We start from the raw sequence: 7,512 nt of genomic DNA on the forward strand, positions 1-7,512 counted from the left end.
TGATTCGAATCCCAGAGCTGGCAAGGTGGAAAAATCTGCCGTTTTGCCCTTGGGCAAGGCAGTTAACCCCTAACAACAACTGCTCCCCCGGCGCCGATGACGTGGACGTTGATTAAGGCAGCCCCCCGCACCTCTCTGATTCAGAGGGGTTGGTTTAAATTCGGAAGACACATTTTGGTTGAATGCATTCCGTTGTGCAACTGACTAGATAACCCCTTTCCCTTTCCATTCCCTTTTCCCTGAATAAAAGCAGTGCATGTGCAGGATTTATGAAGTATGGCTGCTCTAACTCTAACTTCACGCTCCAGCAGGCTAGAATCCCCACCTGTTCATGATGTGGTTGGATACCCACAGGATATACCTTATCCTCAGCTGACGTCCGTGGGAGGAATAGGACTAGTCGTAATGCCAGGAGCTCTACAGAAGCTCTCACTGGGGGATCTAGCTGAAATACACCTACATGTACAGCATAGCATTTTGTGTTAAGGTCATGGAGGTGGTCATGGGGATCTAATCTTGAACTCATGTTTGGTGAATAGTACCTGGATTTTATGGGGATATTAATCTATCTGGAACTAACTGGAGGAGTTTTGATATAAGCCTAATTTAACATGATGATCACTGCTTGTTCCTGACGTTTTTAGCATTTGCAATCAGTTCTTTGAAGTCAATCGAAAGGTGTCCTCTGTCACAGCCAATTCTGCCAATTGAGAGTGCTAAAGAACTAACCCTTTCCTCTGTGTTATTATTCCAGACAGGGACAACCTCTGTAGCATGGTTTATCCCCTCCCTATTCCCCATTATCTCTTTATCTCTCTTTATTCACAGGCACACTGCCTTTTTTGGACCAGACTTGGATACCAGACACCCAAAGCCCCTCTCTCTCAGTACCAATGACCTCTCTCAAGGTAAAAACAAGAGTTTCATAACAGGTGGAGATCACAGAAACAATCTCGGGCTTGTTTCTTTACTGTGCTGGGGTAGTTAGGGCATCTAACATTGATCCCGAAGGGAGGAGCTGAATCCCTTCTGAGATATGTCTTTAATCCCTCTCATTGACCGTGACTTGAGATACCTACTGCAGGTCTTAGTACATCCTCTCCTCCTCTCATTTCTTCCTGTTCTCTTCTCCTATCCTTCTCTCCCCCTCCTCTCCTCTGTGCGCCTCTGATGTCCTAAAGTTTTGATAGCTACAGTATGTACATATGCTACCTCAATTACCTTGTACCCCTGCACATCCATTCGGTACTAGTACTCCCTGTATATAGCCATGTTATTTATATTCGTTATTCACTGTGTATTTATTCCTCGTATCAATATAAATATATATATATATATATATATATATATATATATATATATATATATATATATTTTTTTTTCTTGAACTCTGCATTGTTGATTAATGACCCGTAAGTAAGCATTTCATTGTTAGTGTACACCTGTTGTTTACGAAGCATGTGACAAATAAAATTGTATTTTTATTTGATTTGCTCAACATGTCCTTGAGAAGTGGAACCTCGCTTGCAAAGACGGCGCATCGTGATCATGCCCACACACCAGGGACAGCTAGGTGCAAGATAAACACCTGAAGCATGAAATTCTCTAACGCGTATGGATTTATATGAGCGAATCTGCAAAATCCAGTGGCAAATGAGTTGGGTCAGGTTTTTTTTCTTTTTAATGCAGATTTTGTAAGCCAAATAGGACAGAGGATATGTACTATAAGAGGGCTAGAAGTGGAGTCATGGATACATGGAGGTTATGCACCCTGTGTTATTATGTTATTATGCGAGGCAAGCACATATAAACAGTGAGTAGTATGTGCCATTGTTAGCAATGAAGAACGCAGGATTGTGATTTAATACTGACTGTAGAGCATCCTTTCAGTTATACAACCATACACCCATTGATATTACAAAGGCTATTCATGTATTAGCTGTATATTTCACTTTATCATATTCTGTAGTCCAGGGTCAAAGGCAGTGAAAGGTACTGCGTGACTGTGAATATTAATCACATACAGTGCATTCGGAACGAATTCAGACCCCTTCCCTTTTTCCACATTTTGTTACGTTACAGCCTTATTCTAAAATTGATTAAATATAAAAAAAATCTCATCAATCTACACACAATACCCCATAATGTCAAAGTGAAAACAGGTTTTTAGACATTTTTGCAAATGTATTCAAAATAAAAAACAGAAATACCTTATTTACATAAGTATTCAGACCCTTTGCTATGAGACTTGAAATTGAGCTCAGGTGCATCCTGTTTCAATTGATCATATCTTGAGATGTTTCTACAACTTGATTGGAGTCCACCTGTGGTAAATTCAATTGATTGGACATAATTTGGAAAGGCACACACCTGTCTATATAAGGTCCCACAGATGACAGTGCATATCAAAGCAAAAACCAAGCCATGAGGTCGAAGGGCTTGTCCGTAGAGCTCCGAGACAGGATTGTGGCGAGGCACAGATCTGGGGAAGGGTACCAAAACATTTCTGCAGCATTGAAGGTCCCCAAGAACACAGTGGCCTCCATCATTCTTAAATGGAAGAAGCTTGGAACCACCAAGACTCTCCCTAGAGCTCGCCGCCCGGCCAAACTGAGCCATTGGGGGAAAAGGGCCTTGGTCAGGGAGGTGACCAAGAACCCGATGGTCACACAGAGCTTCCAACAGGACAACGACCCTAAGCGCACAGCCAAGACAACGCAGGAGTGGCTTTGGGACATGTCTCTGAATGTCCTTGAGTGGCCCAGCCAGAGCCCGAAATTGAACCCGATCGAACATCTCTGGAGAGACCTGACAATTGCTGTGTAGCAACGCTCCCCATCCAACCTGACGGAGCTTGAGAGGATCTGCAGAGAAGAATGGAGGAAACTCCCCAAATACAGGTGTGCCAAGCTTGTAGCGTCATACCCAAGAAGAATCGAGGCTGTAATCGCTGCCAAAGGTGCTTCAACAAAGTACTGAGTAAAGGGTCTGAATACTTATGTAAATGTGATATTTCTGTTTTTTATTTTTTATAAATTTGCTGAAAAATCTAAAAACCTGTTTTTGCTTTGTGTAGATTGATGAGTAGAAAAAAACAATTTAATCCATTTTAGAATAAGGCTGTAACGTAACAAAGTGGAAAAAGTCAAGGGGTCTGAATACTTTCCGAATGCACATAGCATTTCCAAAGATCCGTTATTCTTGGAAATATTAATACTAGACAAAGAGAGAGGTCAGTGGCTTGGTTTAATGTCTGTTTTTGGAACCATAGCCATATTCTCAGAACGATTATTTTATTCAGGGCTGCAAGCTGGAGACGACACATCACTCTGCCTGCGTCTAGACACCTGAACAAGGCCACTAAGCTTTACCCCGCCAAATTGTATTTACTGCAAATAAAATCAAATAGCACCCCCAATTAGGTGAATTAATTATAATTTGCACTGACTCTTGTAGATGGTGTGACAGACAGGAGCACCAGACACTTGCCTCATTCTCTCTCTCTCTCTCTCTCTCTCTCTCTTTTTTGCTCTCTATGGTGGGGGGTATCTCTTTTCAGAACAGGCAGGCTGCCCTGTAATTGGGAGACTGCATGCAGAGGAGAGGAGAGCAGAGGAGAGCCAAGCCAGCAGCGGATAATATAGCCAGGGTGTGGAGGTGGGGTGGGAGGAGGGTTATTTGGGGGCAGAGGACAGGAGACCTGGGGGGGTTCCTGGAGCAGGGTTCCTGGGGCTGCCTCCACCACCCACTAAGTCATTGTCTGAGTCGATTTCTTGGGTCCCACCTTTATTCAGCTGCTCAATCTGGTCAAATCCAATTGAGATCTTGTCTCAATGGATTACAATCTCGGGCCATAAGTGATGCTCCCTCCCCATTTCCATTCGAATGCAGTTCAAACCGTTCTACTTTCAATCCAATCCAGGTGCCTTAGCCTCCCATAATATGGACCTCTCTTCCTCTCCCCCCTGCACCCCCCTCGCCAATGCAAAGATGAACCCTCCAGACAAGTGCCACTGCTCTGAATGAAAATTTGGCTTTTAGAAATCAAGACACTGCCCATTTGTCTTCTGTCGTATAGTTAGCCCAGCAGCAGACTGGCTCTGAGGTCTTACTGTAAGCTAGGCTTCTGTACTGGAGCCACTTTCACAACAAAATAAACAAGGAATAGCCTTTCATATCCCCACATTCTAGGTAAGATTGAGTGGTTGCATATGGGTATCAATCAGAGAGGCTGTGGTGTAATGATGAAATATGCATCCATATGTACACTGATTATACCAACATTAGGAACACCTTCCTAATATTGAGCTGCATGGACTGTACAAGGTGTCGAAAGCGTTCTACAGGGTTGCTGGCCCATGTTGACTCCAATGCTTCCAGTCAATAAGGGATCATAGTTTTCACCTGGATTCACTTGCTCGGTCTGTCATGGAAAGAGCAGGTGTTCTTAATGTTTTGTATACTCAGTGTAAGTTGTCATTTTATACACATTTTTGTCACAAATCAAGAAGGAATAGCATATATCCCCACGGCCTAAATTTGATGGAATTATTATATGTGACTGTCATAGATTGTGGTATTAACTGGTATACTGTGGGGACATAGTAATGCATTCATCCATCCATATAAGTGTGTGGTGTGACTATAATCTTATGACCACATAGTACCGTTGCTCAAGCACCCTGGTGAAGGCTGTTAGAAATAAGCATTTTATATTCAACCTCCATTGTCCTCAAGTGGCTGGCACATCCTGTTGCTCATAGCAGATTGTTGATCTGAATTCCTCATACCCACACTCTTGGTATAGTAGGAGGGAAATTACATCACATATATCACAAACCTTCCCTACAGCATTAAAAGAACAAAACGAGAATCATTCAACTAATACCTAAAATAATACTCTAACCCCATCCCCTATGTTATTAAATCATCTTCCTATTCTTCACACAGGAAGCTGATGAGCTGAAAATATGAGCCATTATTCCTGAATGGGTTATAGTATGGAGGGTTCCCCTTGACAGAGGACCCTTCGGCCATCCTAATTAATTCCTGCATCAAAAAGCAAATGAGCAATCCATCAGGACAAGTGGTTCCAAGTGATCCATCTATCTCAGGTCGTCTCTTCCCAAGCAGCCCAGTCAGCGCTTATCACCCAACACAAGTCCCTGACCGCAGAGCTTGTTACTGTACTGTGTAGTGGTGGAATGAAGGCAGGAACTGGATAGTGCTATAGTGTACAGTACAGTTAGTTGCGTGGTATATTGGAGCCACTGGGCTCAGTGAACTCTGAGGTATCGGCAGCCAGTCACATCACCAAACAATGTACCATGTGGTGAAGGCACTCACTGGATTGTGCTGTACAGTGCAGTTACTTGCGTGGCATGTTGAAGCTATTGTAATGTAAGCTATTGGCAGTAAGTCACATAACCAAACAATAACCAACTACCACAGCAAAGAATACAGTGACGCCAGGGTTGGGTCGATTCTATTTCAATTCAGTTAATTCAGGAGTGGAAAAGAAATGGCACTTCACTTAACAAACCCTGACTGACATTAATAACTTTGGGCGGATGATGATGATGATGATGTCTTGAAGTGGTCTGTAACAGGCTGTGTTCAGAGGCAGTATGTAAGTTCAGCCCAGGCCATTTAGGTTGACATGCTCATGTTGGGTTTGGATGAGGATTCCTGAACAGTATACAGACCACTAGGCTGGAAGGGTCACAGAGTGGAAAACTGGGATGTGGAAGAATGAGTGAAATGATTTGCTGTGTTAAAGCATGGGTGAGTGTGCACCCCTCCCTCCTTCCCCCTGAGGTGTGTGTCTGTGTGTGTGTGTGTGTGTGTGTGTGTGTGTGTGTGTGTGTGTGTGTGTGTGTGTGTGTGTGTGTGTGTGTGTGTGTGTGTGTGTGTGTGTGTGTGTGTGTGTGTCTGTGTGTATGTGTGTAGTCTTGTGAAACACCTCTCTGCTGATCTTGTTTTTCTAATCTACAGAATCCTTTGCTCTCTGTATCTTAGTGACATGTTCCCAGTTATTAGATTACAGTCATGTGGACACATATCGGGCTGGATTTATATGCTGCATGAAGATTGTATTTCTCCTTGACAGATATTTCCTTACAGGATAAGTGTTCAAATAATAGCTGGATAATGAATTGAGTTGTAATGGTAGTTGTGATACGGTTGTGTTTGGATTAGTTTAGTGTGTTGGGTAAATATCTCCGTCTGTGTTTTTACTATTTTAAGTCAGTGTAGAGATTAGCTATAACAGGAGCATTATCAGATGGATTCATGTGGACTGTTTGTAAACAGTCTAAGCTTGGTTCCACACAAAATAAATTGGATTGAGGTGGATTTGGTAATGCAGGTCTCAGCACATCATATGGTGGTGAATGAGATTACCAGGAGAAAGTGGATTTCCACCTCTTATTTAATTGCTCCTGTGACAATCCAAATTCTCTGAAACAGGTTTATCAAAGGATTTCTAATGTCAATTGGAGTAAAACCAGCTTAGTGAAGTTAGTCTCAAGCTACGAATCATGTACTGAAATGAAATGTAAGGGAGGATGTAAGAGGACAGAATAAGAATCTTTCATCTCTCTCTCTCTCCAATAACCGAAAGGGTGCTGGTTCGAATCCCAGAGCCGACTAGGTGAAAAATCTGTCAATGTGCCCTTGAGCAAGGCACTTAACCATAAGTGCTCCAGGGTCGCCGTCAATAATGGCTGATCCCTGGCCGTGACCGAACTCTCCAAGGGTGTCTCGGGGAGTGGGATACAGCAAAAAAATATATATCCAATTCACACGTGTATAATACACACTTGTACATGTGTGAAATAGGACAAATGTAAGCATCCACCTAATTATTATTATTTATTATTATATTTTCCTCAAAGACCTGGTCAGTAACTTCTCTCATTCAACCATATGCCTTAAAATAGCAACAACCATAGGGAAACCATAGAATCCAAAAACATTTTTATTTTCTGTTTTGCAAAAACATTGAAACCTTTGGACACGGACCTTGGAAAAACTCTAACTCTATAGACTTTAACCAATATCAAAATATAAAACTAACAACAACTTGGGACAAAAAGCATTTACGGAGAAATCAACAAATACTAAATCAATGTCAAATAGACACTTAAACACAGGTGAAGATAGTAAAACCAATAATTACAAGTCAACCAAATCAAACATGTAAAATAAGAAACCTATTTTCTAAATACACTAGACAGTGCCTTCGGAAAGTATTCAGACCCCTTGACTTTTTCCACATTTTGTTACGTTACAGCCTGATTAAATAATACAATTTCCTCAGCAATCTACACACAATACCCCATAATGACAAAGTGAAAACAGGTTTTTCATTTCTTTTTCAAATGTATTAACAATTAAAAACAGAAATACCTTATTTACATAAGTATTCAGACCCTTTGCTATGAGACTCGAAATTGAGCTCAGATGCATCCTGTTTCCATTGATCATCCTTGAGATGTTTCTACAACTTGA

This window comes from Coregonus clupeaformis, chromosome 20 (genome assembly GCF_020615455.1).
Source record: "Coregonus clupeaformis isolate EN_2021a chromosome 20, ASM2061545v1, whole genome shotgun sequence".
Lineage (NCBI taxonomy): Eukaryota > Metazoa > Chordata > Actinopteri > Salmoniformes > Salmonidae > Coregonus > Coregonus clupeaformis.